The sequence below is a fragment of the Fukomys damarensis genome, unplaced genomic scaffold, assembly GCF_012274545.1.
Source record: "Fukomys damarensis isolate Sample0158 unplaced genomic scaffold, DMR_v1.0_HiC HiC_scaffold_16, whole genome shotgun sequence".
Classification (NCBI taxonomy): Eukaryota; Metazoa; Chordata; class Mammalia; order Rodentia; family Bathyergidae; genus Fukomys; species Fukomys damarensis.
Genome location: NW_022900928.1, coordinates 99,124,052 through 99,141,005, shown reverse-complemented (window position 1 = coordinate 99,141,005; position 16,954 = coordinate 99,124,052). Strand labels below are relative to the sequence as shown.

Below are 16,954 nucleotides of genomic sequence, written 5' to 3'. Positions count from 1 at the left end.
GAAGAAGACAGCCAGGAAGATGCTTCCCAGAATGGCCTACTTTGAATTGTCCCTCTCAGTTGGTCCCACCCATGACCCAGAGTGACTACAGATGTTAAAGAGAGGAAGAAAATAATAGGCAGAATTGGAAGAGTTTCAGTGTTGGGGATAGTTGGAATCATCCCAAGCAAGAGGCCTTATTAAAACTACAGCCCAACCAAAGCGCTAAACACCTTAATGACATTGAACTATAAGTGGGAACAGAAGGAGGGAGAATATGAACATGCACTAATTTATCCCTCTACCAATTCTACAGTAGCTCTAACTATCACTATTTCACAGAGGAACCCAAGACAAAGCAATGTCTCACTTGATTTTTATTTGGATCTTTTCATCTCTAGATCTGGAGGGTTCCCACTCTCTACTATGCCAAGGCCCATGTCACGTGGTCTCCACAATGTAATTCGTTCACCTTCTCAGTAAAACTATATTTGTCAAACTTCAAGTGACATTGGAAGACACTTTAGAACTCAAGCCAAGTGTTCAAAGTCAGGAGGAACTAGTGCTTTCTGCTAAATATTACAAAGAAAAGATTGAAGCAAAATGCATAAACAAAACAATAACAAAAAGAAAACAGTACCTGTTAGCCTACCCACATTAAAAGGTGACATAAGTACTTTTTAAAATAGAGAAGCTATATCTGGTAAGTGTTCTGGAAGTTCTAAAGTCTGACAGCTTCTTTTTTCCTCTCAAGTAACCTACACTCTCTCACTCATCTAACCAGCTACCTACTCCTTCCCTGCAGTTCTCACCTGCTGTCACCTACCTGCCTATCTGCCCATTTGCTCAGGAACTATAGTTTCTCCACCACAATACCAAAGACTCTTTCAGAGGCACCTCTGTGGGTATGCACCTGTGAGCCTGTGTGATAGTGGAGGTGTTTGTAAGGCTACTTAGGGCAACTGACCGCAGAGTGATTACTGCACCAGTCTCCTAGAGCTGCCCTCACAAAGCACAACAGGCTAGATGGCTTAGAACAACAGAAATGTATCCTCGCTGGCTCTCAGATGCACACTCCCAGGTCCATTCCACAGTCCTGGCACCATAAGTCAGCATCTCTTTGTAAGTGCACAATTCAATCTGTAACTACTACTTTCCACCAAATGCAAAGCCCAGGCCACCTCTCTGGTTTTGACAGTCTTTATGAACTTGATCAGTGGCTCTCTACCTTCACAGTGAACAGAATCTCTGCACAGATGTCTTGTTATTTTTTGAGATCTATCCATGCCCATTACACACTAGTGATTCTGATGAGGCAGATCCATCAAAGGAGCTAATACTTTAAAAAATAAAATTAACAGGCAAAATATGAATAATGGTCATTCAGAAATAAAAATTACTGAGGTTGGTCATAATAACAGTATTTTAAATATGGAAACCAAAGCCTAAAGCAGTAAAATGATATGTCCAAAGATTACTTGGAACATAAATAAAACAATGGGTTTGAATATTTTATTTGCAGCTTAGACTTGAACAACAATGTTGTCAAGAAAGTATGCACACATAGTTTATGCATTATATTCTCGTTTCTTTTGAGGCACTGCTTTTGAAGACTGCCTACCTGGTCCTACTACCTGTGGGCCTTGGAGCAAACTACAGGCAGCACGAGTTGGGTAGGAGAAGGTCTACCACCAAAGATGGGCCTTTCACTCCTTACCACATTTTAGCAAAGCAATGTCACAGAGAGTTGAGAGAAGGAAACGATTAGTGTGGGTTGAGACAGACAGAAGTGGCTTCACAAAAATGGGGACTGGAGTTCAGTTTTGAAAGATGTGTAAGATCTATGTAACTAGAGTTGGGGAAGGAGAGCATTTGAGGTGGGAGAACATAAGCAGACTCAGAGGCAGGAGCAAGTCTATTGGAAGGGAAACGCACTTGTGAGCCGAATATAAATGCCAGAGAGTGTGTCAGGGAAAGACGGAGACAATGGGAAGGGGTGGTAAGAGGATGGAAGATGGAAAGAGTTTGGTGTGGGTCTCCTGTTTTCTGAACCATAGAGCATGGCATATATGTCTGCATACTTATGAAGTGGCCATACAATATTGTCTAAACAAGACAATTTAGAGGGTGACAATAACTGCTGATGATGATGCGACAGTATTAGGGGGACACCAGAGTTACAGCACAGATATTGAAATGGTTCCCACAACTTATGGGAGCATTAAAGCATCAGCTTAAATCTAAAGCAGTCCATGAAGCTAGGGCTTCTTGCTGCCGTACAGATTAATATTTGGGGCTGATATTGGCAGGGATTGAAAGCAAGGCAGTGACTTCTGTAGGACACTTACGGCAGAGTTTGCACTGAAGCCTCAGTGCTGAACCACGTGACCTTTAAAACTTTTTCTCTTCTTTGGTTCTCTGGCAGCAAAATTAAATGCCACAGAATATCTGTGAGCAGATATTTAATGGGATTAAATTTATTCTCAAATCAGTAAAAGTTCTCAAGTTAGTTTGGAAAGGAGAAACGGAGGCAAAAATAATGAAATGAGTAAAAAGGTCGACTTTTCAACCTCATTACAGGTATTTTAAAAACTGAAATAAAACCCTAGTGAGGACCACTCTTGTTTGGTGACATTTATTTTGTTATACGTTTCTTCATATATAACATTCTTATTCTGTCAGAGTGTGTGGGCTACGGACCCAGAGCAGGGAGCTTCAGAGGGTGTTGAGACTGACAGCTAGTTAAGTTTGACAAACACCCTGTTAAGTGGGCTCCCACAGAAACCATGCTGTGATGAAGGGGCACACAGAGATGTTCAACCAAGTATCTGAACCCAGAGGAACTCAGCCCTACAAAAATAAGCCACAGGGCACACGCCATTGCACAGCTGTTTTTACACTCAGCAGAGATTTCCTACATGCATCTGTAGACACACAAGAGAATAGGAGTCGTGCAGTCTGGACACGTAGAGCCTGGTGGCATGGGCAGTGAGGAAATGGGCTTTGACTGAACTCTTGCCCAAAGCAATATACATCCTCCTCTCCAGCACTTTTGTATGGCCATACAAGTTATCCATGAGCACATCCTTCAAGCCCATCTCTTCAAGCGTTTTATTTCCTTGTTGTACAACTCTGTATTAAGGTATTTATACTGTAGTATTTCTCAGAGTTAGGCTTGTGGGCCATCTGCACCAGAATATTTTACGTGCTTGTGAAAATCACAGACTTACAACTATATATGTTACTAAATCAGCATGTGGAGCAAGAAGATAAAGATTAATTTTAATTGTTCATGTGGTGATGCTTATGTATAGCAGAGTAAGATCCACTGTAAGAGTCAGTGACTTCTAGGCCTATGACTTGGTTCCACCTGGCTAAAAACAGACAGGGAATCACTTCTCTCTTATTTACAGCAGCTCTTCAAATACTTGAAGACTTTGTTCTACCTTCCCTCCTTCAGACTCAGTTATTACCCATGTGATTCAATTTTTCTTCACAACAAGGCTCCACACCCCAAATCACCTTGGGCATGTTCCTCTGGGTCCTCTGATGTTTGTCAATGTCTCTCCCAAAACATGGTGCTACAAGAAAACACATACACAACGCGAGGCAGGAAGAGAGAGCTGGCGGATTTCTAATGCCTTTACCACATGCAGCCAATTTCATCAGGCATATTCACTGACTCCCTTGCCAGGTGACCATGAGACTACCTTGTCAGCCTAAACTAACCAGCAGGAAGTATGACACTTCAGAAAACTTAGTTATTTAAATCACACATGACTTTGACTTCTCAGAGTTGTTTTAATTTGGCTGACTCTGTTTCTATCTCTATCTCTAGATTGGGAGTTGGTAGGCCTTCTCTGAACTGTCCATTTTTGTTCACTCCTGATTGTTTCTTTTAATTTATTATACCTGTTATTGGGCCAAAAAAGTCCTTTCTAGGCATTATCTCACTGAATCCTCAAAACAGCATTTTCTCACTTGACAGATGAACAGACTGAGCCTTAAGAAACTTATAATAATGAGGAAACACAAAGAGGTATTTAACTTACTCCCATAGTTAATCAACACCTTTTATAGAAAAGCTCCAGAGAATTTGTATACTAAGTCAATAGGACCAAGTAGATAGAGTGAAATTATGAGGGAGGCCCAAGGACATGAAATTCCCATACTCCAGTTCCCTAATACTCCTGCCTGAAAATCCTTTTATTTCTTTGTTGTTTCTCGTGGTCTTCAGGGGTAGTCACCAAATAACAATCAATCAGTGGATAGCAGTGCCATATAGTGATACAAGGTATAAGGAAGATACCTGTACCTGTTCATATATTTGTTAATAGAAGTGACATGTGGCTGTCCCAAAAGAGTATCAGAAAAAGGAGAGGAGAGGCAGGGATAAGGGAGGGCAGAGATAAGGGGAAAAAATGAGAATCAAGACTTGTCATGTAGAGATACAAGATCCCAACAATGAATGTAACTGTACTGTATCCCTAAAATGTACCAATAAACTCAATTAAAGCTGAAAAAAAAAAAGAGTACCAGAAAAAGATTAAAAGGAACAGTTTGGAGATAAAGTAGAACTCTGTTAACAAATTAGTTACCAACATGTTAGACTGCCTTTCATTTTGTTCCATTTTGTATTATTTGATACCTTAAGACCAGTGTTTACCCAATTAACTAAGACCCTAGTGTTAATTCATTATTTATAGCATTTTAATCCAAACAACTGAGTTTCTCGTAAATTTGGTTAATCAAATTCTATGCAATTATACACTAATTAAAAATACATATGCATAAAATTAGTTGAAATGCTGATATCTAAATTGAGCTTACAAGATTAGAAGAAATGCTAATGATTAATTATACACCTGAGTTAGAAGTAAAATTAAAACTAATTTAATCAGACCCTCTTTTTTACCTAGGAGGTAGACAAGGGCAAAAGGCCACAAATTCTCAGTGTCACACAGTAACACTGAGAATCAAATCCAGGTTTCCTAACTCCAAATTCATAGCCCTTTATCTGGGCCCTTTCTTGAGCTTTCGCTCCTCCCAACTTCACTCAAACTCTGGTCTTCAAAAACCTCAATGTCTGGGCCAGGTATTTAGCACAGTGGTTCTACCACCTGCCTCTCACAAGCATGAGGTCCCAAGTCTGATCTCCGTTACCAAAAATAAATAAATAAATAAAATAAAATAAATAAACTTCAACATCTTCTCAAAGAAAACCTATATTTAGGGATCAAAACTGGTAAAACTATATAAAAGGTCTTGGTTCTGGGTCTTTGCCTTTTCAAGCAGCCAGATAAAAGTCCTTGGAGACCATATATACTTTTCTCGAAGCTTTGACAAAACTCAATTTATTCCTCACTAATTAATAACAGAAACACAGTCACTTGTAATTTTAGTGTCCAATACTTTGTTCTAAATTTTCCTTACACATAATAAACACACCAAGAAATCTTTTACAGTACTATGTAAATATGATGCCCATTTCTCCAAATACATAAGAATAAAAACATTTTTCTTTATTCTTTACCATTCTAAGTTCCATTATTACACTGTTTTTAGACAAATCCTTTTTTTTTCTTTTTATTGGTACAATCCAGGTATACAATACAGTTACATTCATCACTGGAATTCTGCACCTTTACATAATAGGTCTTGATTCTCATTTTTTCCCCTTGTCCCTGCCCTCCCTTCACCCCCTCCTCCCCTCCCCATTTAAAAACACTTTATTTCCATTTTTTCAGTTTCTCATATTTTTTTTCCTCTCCCTTACTACCTTTCCCGCACCCTTCCCATTTTCCCTACACCTTTAGCCCTTTACTTCCTATTTCACATTATTAATTATCTCATTAGGATCGTGTGTACTATTATAGTTTTTCACACCAAAGAAACTATTTGGTATATCAGTTAAAGAAATCTCTGTATGAACATTAAAAATAGGGAATCCTAAAATAAAACTAAAAAGGAAAGTAAAAGAGAAAAGGCAATGATGTAACATTAAAATAATCCTTAATTCTGGAGATGAAAATGGTCACTGAACATATTTAAATTGCTTCTTGCTCTTATAGTCTTATTCTTTTTTTTTCATTATTTAGAGAATACTTCATTAGTTTCTGTAATCAAACCCACGTAGATATGACCTTACATATTTATTATGATGACAAATCCTTTTAAATCAAGCAAAAGTGTGAAGCTCACTTACTCAACATTATATGTTTAGTTCCTCTATTATTTACTATCTAGCCACCAGACTTTCTTTACAGAACCTGAAAAGAATTTTAAACCTTCAACAGATTGTTCTAAATTAGAGCAAAAAATGAATTTTAACAAGCAAAGGATATTCTAACTGATACAACTTTAACTTTTGATTGATTGTGTCTACATCCTCCAAAGCGTAGCCTGGATTATCTGATAACCTACACTGACCTCAGAAGAGCTCTTTCCACCTTCAGTCCCCAGTCACAACACCACAAGACCACTAGTCCCTTCCCCCACAAGGCTCGCAAACTCCCCTGTCCCATCAGCAATGCTTTCATTCACGTTCACCCTCTCCTCAATCCCCAAACCAACCCTGGGCATCATCTGGAAGCAGCACCCCAAGTCCATTAAAATTGATAACAATGAAGACATATTTACTTCATAAATGTTCTGTCAACCTTGAAAGCATCCAGGAAGCTTTCCATCCCATAAGGACAGTCTTGCACACCCCTCTTAGGAAATTCAGGCACGTGACCCCTCTTCCCTCAGAGGGAGGCTGTCCTCCCAGAAAGACAGAGGGAGCCTGAGGCCACACTCACTGCAAATCGGACTTGGCAGTTCTCCTCGCCCAGGTAGCAGAGGTCGCCCGATACGTTGGTCTCCAGCCACAGGTGCTCCCCGTTCACGGCATTCTCCTGCAAGGAAAAGACCCACCCACTTCAGTACTCTTTTCAGGGATAAGGGGGCACGAGACAGGTAGTGACCCCAGGAGTTCAAACACTTCTTACTGATCCCCTCAAAGTACCACTAGACTTGATCCTACTGAAGTCTACAAATGGAAAGAAATGTTTGGAAAACTTGGAACCATAACAAAAACAGAATGAAGTCTATGCTGCTTTATCTATGGATGCAATCATTATTAAAACATGTATTTAACAAATGAGGGAAACAAAGATTATAAATAGTTTCACGTAAAGTCTTATTTATTCAGACCCAACTCTGCAAATTCCATGAAAACTGAGATAAAAGTTGTACTAAAATTTGACTTGACTTAGCAAATTAGCTAAAAAGGAGGACAGTAGAGTTAAAGTACTTTAAATAGACTGTTTGAAAACAAATTTGTTTATATGAACAATCAGCAAATCATACTTGAAACTTAGGTTAAACCCCTAGTACTCAAAGCATAATAAATGCCTACTAATTCAAACATTTTACTGAGTTAAAGAGGCCTTCCATTCAATTACTCTAAACTTCTTTAACTGAGTAATTTTACTGCTTCTAAAATAGCAAGTTCTGATGGTGAGTAAAGCTGCTATGATGAGCAACAATTCTACTGTCCAGTTTACATTCAGTATGTGAGTGTGCCCATGAGGTGAGCACCTATCCTTTAAAATATCATGAAGGGGGCTGGGGATTTAGTTCAGTGGTTCTGGTGCCTTCCTCGCAAGCACAAGGACCCGAGTTCGATCCCCGGTACCAAAAAAAAAAAAAAAAAAAAAAAAAAATCATGAAGGGAATTCCACCTTCTTTAAAATACACTACCTTGGAAAGGATGAATTTACGTCATTGACTATCTTGTTTATTTCCTAATAAAGGGCTCTGAGATATTAGGTAAAACACTGCATTAGACTGACCACAAAGGAATAAGACAAAGTCTACAGTTCTTCCAGGGGTATTCTTCTTGTTTTTATCTTATGTATCGGAAATATATAGACCTGTACCTATTTTTTATGGAGGATGCAATGAACTGAATTATGGCACCCTCAAAAACCACATATTGAAACCTAACTCCCAACATGATGGTGCAAGGAGGTAGGAACTCTGGGAAGTAATTGGGTCATGAAGGTGGATCCTTCATAAGAGAATTAGTGCTCTTATAAGAAGGGGCACAATAGAGATCCCCCATGTGATGAACCTAGGAAAAGCCATATAAGCACAGGGCAAGAAAGTGGCTGTATGTAAACTGGCAGAGGCCCTCGTTGAACTGAATCTGCCAGAGTCTTCACCTTGCACCTCTCACCCTTCAGGAGCACAGGAACAAGACAGGGGGTAGGTGAGAGCCTTTTGTTTAGGCCACCCAGTCTATAGCAGTTTTAGGACTCTGAGTAGACTAATATAAAGATGAATAAAATCAAAAGTTTTACAGGATAACCAAGCAATTTAGAAATCCATCTTCTATGTGAGCCATTCTTTTATAACTCACCCCTAAAGTGTCCACACAACAGTCCTCTGGATCCTGAAGCTCAGTAGAGAGAGGCATAAATACAAAGCAAATAATGCTTTGAGGGGTAAAAATCAATTCTCACCCATTTTTAAAAATAAATGCATTTTTCAGCTTCAGGGAGAGTACATCTTTCTTTAAGAGGATACAGTCTCAAGTATTTGCAGGCAAGAATACCTAAAGGCTTTATCGTGGCCTCTGATCTGGCTTCCTGCCATCCAAAGCAGGTGACGTCAGTCCTAGAACAGCAAAAATGATGCCTACAAGGGTGGGAGAGAGTGACAAGGTGTGCAAATGTGAAGGACCAAAGTGGTCAATCTAGCCTGAGACTGGGTGCAGCAGGGCTGCTAAGATTAGCTCGCTTCATTCTTGGTGGGAACCTGATTTAAAAGAGACAGACCTTTAGAAGGAAAAGTGGGAGGTGTGGAGAGATGGAAGCTTTACAGTGTCCTGCCACTGTGGTCTTAGTTCACTGGTTCTCAGATCTGGCTGCGTACTATAATGACCTTGGAAATGTTTGAAATAGTTGGGCCTTTCCAGAGAGTATGTGTCAGTGGATCTACACATCAGATTATCCAAAGTTCCCAGGGTAATTCTAATGTGCTAGAGATTCTGGGTCCCATTAATTCAATACATCCCACCTCTTTTAAGATTTTCAGGTAACAGATTCTAGAACTTGTCAGTGAGTGAAGATCACTATTCTTGATACTTCTCTACCCTATACCATCACAGGAAAATGAGATAGTGGGAGAGGAAAAGACATGAAGTAAGAGGTAGCCCAGTGTGATTTGTAAGGAAAGAGACATTACAAATGCTCAAAAAAGAATGGTTATAAGAAGTAAGACAACACACAAAACAAAACAAAGTTACAAAACAGAATAAAGTACACCAAGAAGTGCAAATATGGACGGTGGTCATCTGAAAAATTGTATGATACAAAGTCACATATAAAAATGAAATTCAAAATTGACCACCACTTTACATAAAAATAAGGGCTGAAGAAAACCAGTGTATATGTGAGTCGTTTGATTTCTTGATCCACACATCTATTTCTATTTATTGTTCCCCTTTACTAGAAAGTTTAACAAATAATTTTCCTTATTTTCTGCCTCTACTTCCTTTCAACACCATTGGGTTTTTTCCGGTTTTGATTTTTATTAGAACATATTTGTGGTACAAACTGATTACATTTCCATTGTTTCTTGAACTCAATTCCATCAAGCTTTCTTCCTTCACCTTCTATTATAACTACCCTTGATAAGATCACCAGTGGCTTCATATGGCTGAATCCAATGACTATTTCTCAGTCTCCATCGTGATTAACAGCTTTGACAGAGATTATCCATCCTTTCTTCTAGGGACACATTTTTCAACTTGTTTTGCATTTCTTATTCCTCAATGGCCACTCTTTTTCCTTACCTCTAGATATTGGAATATTCCACAACTCAGCCCTCACATCTTTACTTTTCTCCATCTACATTCAATTCTTAAGGTTACTGCATTCAGTTCTCACAGCTTTAGATCTCAAGTGCTTCCCAAACTATTTACTCAGTAAAACTTTTTCTTTGAACTTCAGACTCACAAAAAATTTCACTCTCAGAATCTCCACTAAAAGACCTAATGAACACCTCAAAATCCCACACATTCAAAAAAACTTTTGATTTGCTCTTACTTGAATTTTCTCCCTGAATTTTCAGTAAAGACCATTTCCATTCTTACTACACAGACTAAAAGTTTTGGAGTCATTCTAGATACAGTATTTCTTTTTCACACCTTCTATAGCTGATCTTATTCATCATAGTTTCAAGCTGTATTTAAAACCCAATCACTTCTCATCACTTCTGCTGTTACTGACGGCTCTGGCTTGGAATATTCCAGCAAACCCACACCCACAATGGTGTCCCGATGTACTCTTGACTCCTCATGGTCTGTTTTCCAAACAGCAAGCAAATTAATTGAAATGTAAATCTGATCAAAACACTTCTGCTCAAAGCTCTTCATTAGCTACCCACATTTTGGTAGCTAAGCAAAGACCCATGTTGTTCCTTACTCCACTTTTAGTATCCTTGGGTACCACTCTGACTGCTTTTTCTACCTCTCTTCTCTATCTCATTTCCTGTTCCTTTTACTTCATCTTCTGTCACATTTCTCCCAGGCTGGCTTGCAATCACAAGTATCTCCTTGATCTTCAAGTGGACTAAGGAAGTTCTTGCCTCAGGTGCAATAAATTTGAAGCTCCCAAACTGGGGATTCAGCTCAGTGGTTCCACTGCCTGCCTTGCAAGCACAAGGACCCCAGTTCAATCTCCAGTACAAAAAAAAACAAAACTGAAGCTCCCTTGCCTAAAACTTCTTGCATCTGATGCCAGTACTGCATATTCCTTACTTAATTCCAGTCACTATTCAAATCTTCACAAATCAAAGATGTTCACTGTGTATTCTATTTATCTAAACTGCCTCTCCTCCACTACAATTTTCTATCATTAATTTATATTCATATTTTGGTCACCAGATCAAAAGTATCCTCATTGATCCTAAAATCTAAGTCATTACTTTGTTAGTTTCTGTCATAAAGCCATCTCTTACCATAATTTATTTTAGCCAGAAATTATTTATGCATTAGCATAATTATTTAATATTTTCTTTTATATTACAGCCTAAGAAAGTTGAGCCCATTAAATGTCCAGGAAACTAATTTAGTGCCTGGCAACAGTAGATGCTTTAAAAAATTTGGAAACTTAAAAAAAAGAAATATTTAAATCATTGAATAAATTAATGAGTGCACATTCCTAATGTGTCCAACTCTGAGGAATGGAATGAGAAAATTATTTTAAGTGCACATTATTTTGGAACCATAAACTGTAAGATGTAAATATGAATGCCTAATAAGTAGAGAAATGGCAATCTCTTAAAAACCAGGAAAAGAAGCAGGGTCCTTTAAAACTGGAATACAAGAAAAACATAAAAGCGTACCTTCTACTAACAGCATTTTTGGATGCCCTGTCCTTTCCTTGCTTGTCTGTGTTACCTGATATTTAATGGAGTACATAGTAAAGAATTAAACTTATTTAAAAGAATTGTGGCCTTTGCCTTCAGCTCCAGAAAAGTTATCTGTCCTGCCTAGTAACAGTATTTTACTTATCTGGAGATACTGCCAAGGTAGTATCAGCCTGATCGCCAAAGCTTCCATGAGCTTCATGGACAGCAATATGCCATGTGTGTCATTTCATATGATTGCTAGAAGAAGTTAGCTAGCTGTCCCAACTTCTCTGGGTGAGTGTAAGAGCATTCGTGAGCTACATGTGTCTGTCTAGAATATCCTCAATGTGAGTATGATCTTAGAAATTCTCAAACTTGAAGCTGATATCAGAAGTGAGGTTGGTTTTAGGGACTCTTGAGTTCTGCATTAACATTTCTAACCTGAGAGATAGTACCCTAAGTAGACAAATGAACTATTTTAGTTTTCTCATTACATTTTGCACAACTCCTTCTCTAGCTCTACGTGAATGCACATGAATGGTGGACTAAAACAGACATACTCCTAATAACTGTATGACTTAGAGCCTTTCCTATTTCCTAACCTTAGTTTTACTCATCAGTAAAATTATAAAAATAGTTGTTCCTCCCTCCCAAGATCAAGTGATATTTAAATACAGAAATGCAAACTGCCCAATGCTGTGCATACAAAAAGTTAATGGGTGGTCATTATAGTTTTTATTGTTGTTGCTGTTACTTTCCAGTTTTCTTTCTGGTCCCTAACCCACAGGTGCTGATTATCCAAGTTCCTCCACTTGGTCTTTGTAGCCAGCACTTCACCAAAATATTTTTTCTCTTCTTCCTGGACATACTGGTAGATTATAATTCCCAGCCTCCCTTGCAGTTAGATGTGGCCATGTGACCAAAGTCTCACCAAGAGAACAAGAGCAGAAGTTCCAGAATTAGTCCTTTAAATCTTCACATAAGCATTTCTCCACACTTTTTTGTGCCATAATGGTTCTGTGGGCAGATTAGACCTTGGGTATATTTTGGAAGTAATCTGGTGAGATGTCAGAGCATCCATCAGCAGATGTACCTCAATATGTGAAAATGCGCCTTCCCCCACAATACCTGGAATAGCCCTAGTCTATGACATGGGTGAGATAAAAAATGCTATTTCATTGGGCCATTGTATGTTTCAGTCTTTTATTTACAACAACCTAGGTTACCTCAGCTAACACAGGCCTCTTGTCTTTACTTTTATTTTTGTCTAGGTTTCATTTCATTATCTGAATCTGCCCCAAATTAAGTACTCTACACTGGGTAGTGAGTCTAATGTCTTGAGTACAGATTTCTTTTCTGAACTCTAACTCTTAAACCAACTGTGATTTCTGACTTATTTTATTCTGATAATTAATTCCCCTAAAACACAGCTCTGAGTGTGCCTCTTCCTTGCTCCAAATAATTTTCTATTACTTACAAAATAAAATTAAAATCCAAAAAATCTAGCATTCAAATCCATTAACAGTGCCAATCAGTTTATTCATACACCTTTATATATCTTTCTCTCTTATCACTCTTTTTTAAGCATACGCTGCCCCCCCCACCCCGTCTTTTGGTGATCCTGAGGACTAAACTCAGAGCCTTTGCACTGATCTACATCTCCAGCCCTTTTTTAGTTTTTTAATTTAGAGACAGAGTCTCACCAAGCCCCTACACTGCCCAGCTGGTCCCAAATTCACAAGCCTCTTGCCCAGCCTCTTATGTGAGTGGGATTTAGAGTGTGTGCCACATAGCCTGGTTTCCTCCACCACTTTTGACACCACATTTTTATTGATTTTTCTGCCCTCCCCCAAACATCTTTTTTTACTTCTCTACATATCTACCTTGAAATGTCATCTCAAGCACTATGTAACTCAAAAATTCTCCATTGTATGAGATAAAAAAAATACTCTCCTATTTCTAAATGAAGATAACATTTCTTCTCAATTTGTGAATGCTGAAACAAATCTCCATAGATATGCATATATTTAGACAGATTTACATAAATAGATCTATGTACCCATGAGTACATATTAACCTAGACAGAAACAAATATGGATTTATATTTTTAGATATGAATCCTTGCCCCAGTTCTATTAAAATCCTAGTATTGATCATATATAAAAAGATAAAAGTAGGGGAGTGTCAGAGGCAGAATGATGTGTAAAGAATGCACTTACACCAGAAGCAAATAATCTACTCAAAATAAGTACACTCACTTAAAAAAGGTTTGAATCAAGAAGAATTATAAATACATATACTATGTAAATGCCCGTACAAAATCAGAAAGAAAAAGGTACAAATTATCTGCCCCTGAGAATCTTCAAATTATCTTTGATGGTTTAGAATAGGCATATGGCTACCATGTTCTTGAAATGTGCTGTCAGCATAAGATTCATAGCAGAGTTTGAACACTTAGTGTAAAAGAAATGTAAAACACTGCGCCAGTAATTTTCATACTGATTTTATGTTGAGCCAACAATATTTGGGATGCATTTGGTTAAACAAAATATAATATTAAAATGAATCTACCTATTTCTCCTCAATTTTTAAATATAGTTTCCTAGAAAATACATACGTATTTTTTGGTTCACATATATTTCTACTAGAGAGTATTAAATATTGCTTATAGTGCGAGATCAGACTAGCCACTTTTCACAAACTCATAGACCTACAAGATTCTATGATTTTTCCCAGAAGCCAATTATGATTTGATTAGAAATTCTCCCAACTTCAGAAAATAAAGAAATAATGAGAATTTGCGGCTCACGGTGGGTCTTCCATTATAGACATAGCTCACCCAAGGCCAGAGTCTTCACTGATTTATGCTGGTATTTCCTTGTGCACTCTGGTATCTTGGTTAACCCGATTTAAGTTTTTTGAAATAGGAATGGGGCTGGGGAGAGATGTGAAGTAGGACAGGATAATGACGATGACACTTTACCCTGAGGAAGAGCCATATAGCCTGTTGGAAAGACGACTCAGTTTTCTTCAGACTCAATAGGACTGAAGTGAGAACACTGGCCCACGCGCATGAGCACGCACGATCACATACGTGCGCGCGCACACACGGCATGCGTAATGCACTCATGTGCATACGCCGCCACCTCCTAAATTTTCATTCAGGTTTCTAAAGATAAAATGACCTAGTTTCATAACCTAGTTTAGATCAGTCCTGCGTGAAGACTCTGGTTCCCTAATCTTGTCCCTGAACTAAATTGTGAGTTAATGTACCAACTGTGTTATGTTTCTATCTGCCTAGGAAAAAGTGCTGCTTTTCTTAGCACTGTTAACAAAAGGAAAGGAAAGGGGGTCTGGATTAGGGAATCTGGTTTTGTGCTGAGGCTCTGTCTTACAGTGGTTGGGATAGGAAGATGTGATCTGTGAAGGGAGTAAAAATGAACTGAAGTCAAGGGTGTTGGGTTTAAAACCAGCATGCCCTTTAGAAAAATTGTAGTGGCTCTTCTCTCCATTGCCCTGGGTATTTAGACAGTATAATGGATAAAAACAAATTATAAAACAATGGGGACAGTGGGGAGGCCCAACTCATGTGCTTTCTGCTATAATACTAAGAAGAGATTTCTACGTGCACATTAAGTCTCTATTGCAGAGGCAGCACGTGACATTTAAGAGAAGACACACATTATCTGTGGAAGAGACACACTTCTAAGTGGGCTAACTCATTCTAAACTGGGAACTTGGAATCCAGCCCAGGAGATGATTTTTTTTTTCCTTTTTGAGCCTTGCTTCCTCCCTTTCTAGTAATTTAGCTTAATTTATTTTCTCTCAAACTGGCTTTGCTGCATGCATCCCATGGTGTCAAAGGGAACAGCTTCTGTGGTTGTCACCAGGAAGGTGAAGAGAGGACACTATTAGGTGAAATGAAGAAATCAAACAACTGTGTGTGCTTTATTATCTAACACAATGCTCTGCATTAGGAAGAAATTTAAAAAGAATTACCTGGCATTAAAATAGCATAGATCCATTTATTTTCAAGTAGGCTTTAGAATTGTTTATCAAGCCTTTCAGGAACTGGAGATTATCTGAGTGCCAGGCAATGTCCCCTTCTCACTGATTGAGCAGAAAACCTGCAATCAATTCTTGCCCTGACATCAGTAACCATGCAGCTATTAAGCTTGTGATTCTCTGCTCCCCGCTGTGAGGAGAAAACAACCAAAAGATACTGCCACTTCAAGTATCCTGTAGTCTAACTGCAGGCCTAGAGTAAGTAAAATTAAAAATACTAAGGTTTGTAAGACAATGAACTATACACAAAGCTGCTTTGGAGGAGCTAATGCAAAGAGTGAATGAAATAAGCATAATTGGCTGATTAAAAGATGAGCATGGCTTGACAGAGAGCAAGAGAAGAAATGTGTATAGGAAGGAGCAGTTCCACACTGGGCTAAGCCCCCTGGCCACTGTTGTCCTTAGATGAGTCAAGCACCACAGTGAAGACTGACTCAGATAATTTTCATGGGTCACCATCAAGAGTTCTATCTCACTGCCCTGACAGTAAGAGTATATATAGCCAAAAGCTCATCAAGGAAAGGAGGCTGTGAGGCATGAGGCAGAGAATCCTGCAAGTCATAATAAGATGTTTGAAAAAAGCACGGGAGAGAAAGTAGTGTACTTTAAGAAAAACAGTACAATGAAGACAGAGGGTATGTTTATCAGTAAGGAGGGAAATGAGAACATGAAAATAGAACTTAAAGGAAACTCTTGAGCTCATGTACTCAAACCATAAAGACTCACTCTGGCAAAAGAATACTCCTGGCCAAGCTGTTCAGGTGACTACAGTGTTAGATCACTAAATTGGTGCTCACTTGTGCCTCAGGAAACCACTTCTCAAAACCCTCTGCAAAAAAAATACTTAAGTAATAACTATTTCTTTTCAGGGAACTTTGGCATACACACTAGGTTCAGAACAGGGCCCTTTCCATGAAAAGCAGAAAGTGTGCACAGTGGTACATGCCCATAATCCCACCATTCTGGGAGGCTGAGGCAGGACGATCACAAGTTCAAGGCCACCTGGAAAACTCAGACACTTAGCAAGACAGTCGCGAAATAAAAAAATAATAATAATAAAGAAGGGCTGGGTTCATAGCTCAGTGAAAAGGCCCCAGCATTGAAAAAAAAAAAAAAAACTTGGCGACTATGATCCTAGTTCCAGATTGATCCTAAAGTATCTTGACCATGAACGGCTTTGGTATCATTTCCTTAGTGGTGAAGTGAGGCAAGAAGAGGTAATAAAGCCAAAGGCCTGCGAGATGACTCCCATCCCCCTGAGCAAAACAATATGGAGCAAAGGAAATTTTGATCCAGGCATTAAGAGGAGTAGGAAGAGGAAAAAGGAACTCTTATCTTTCCTCATGCTTGGTCTGCCACTGTGCTCACAAACCTCAGAAGTATCACTTCACATACACCTCACACAAGGTAAGTACCTGGAGCCTCTATTTTTATTTAATATTAAATTATTATTATTATTTGCAGTGCTGAATATCAAACCCAGGCCTCATGTATGCTAGGAAGCACTGTA

The 16,954-nt window shown here is 38.6% G+C and overlaps 1 protein-coding gene across 12 annotated transcripts in view; it reads right to left on the bottom strand.

Annotated features, from left to right (window-relative positions):
• Dgki (diacylglycerol kinase iota) overlaps positions 1–16,954 on the bottom strand; it is a 441,978-nt gene that overhangs the window by 269,001 nt on the left and 156,023 nt on the right. For all 12 annotated transcript variants that reach the window (XM_019208591.2, XM_033764527.1, XM_033764526.1 and 9 more), the window contains one exon: positions 6,780–6,875. The gene's annotated coding sequence lies outside the window, so the exon portion shown is untranslated. The remainder of the gene's footprint in view (positions 1–6,779; positions 6,876–16,954) is intronic.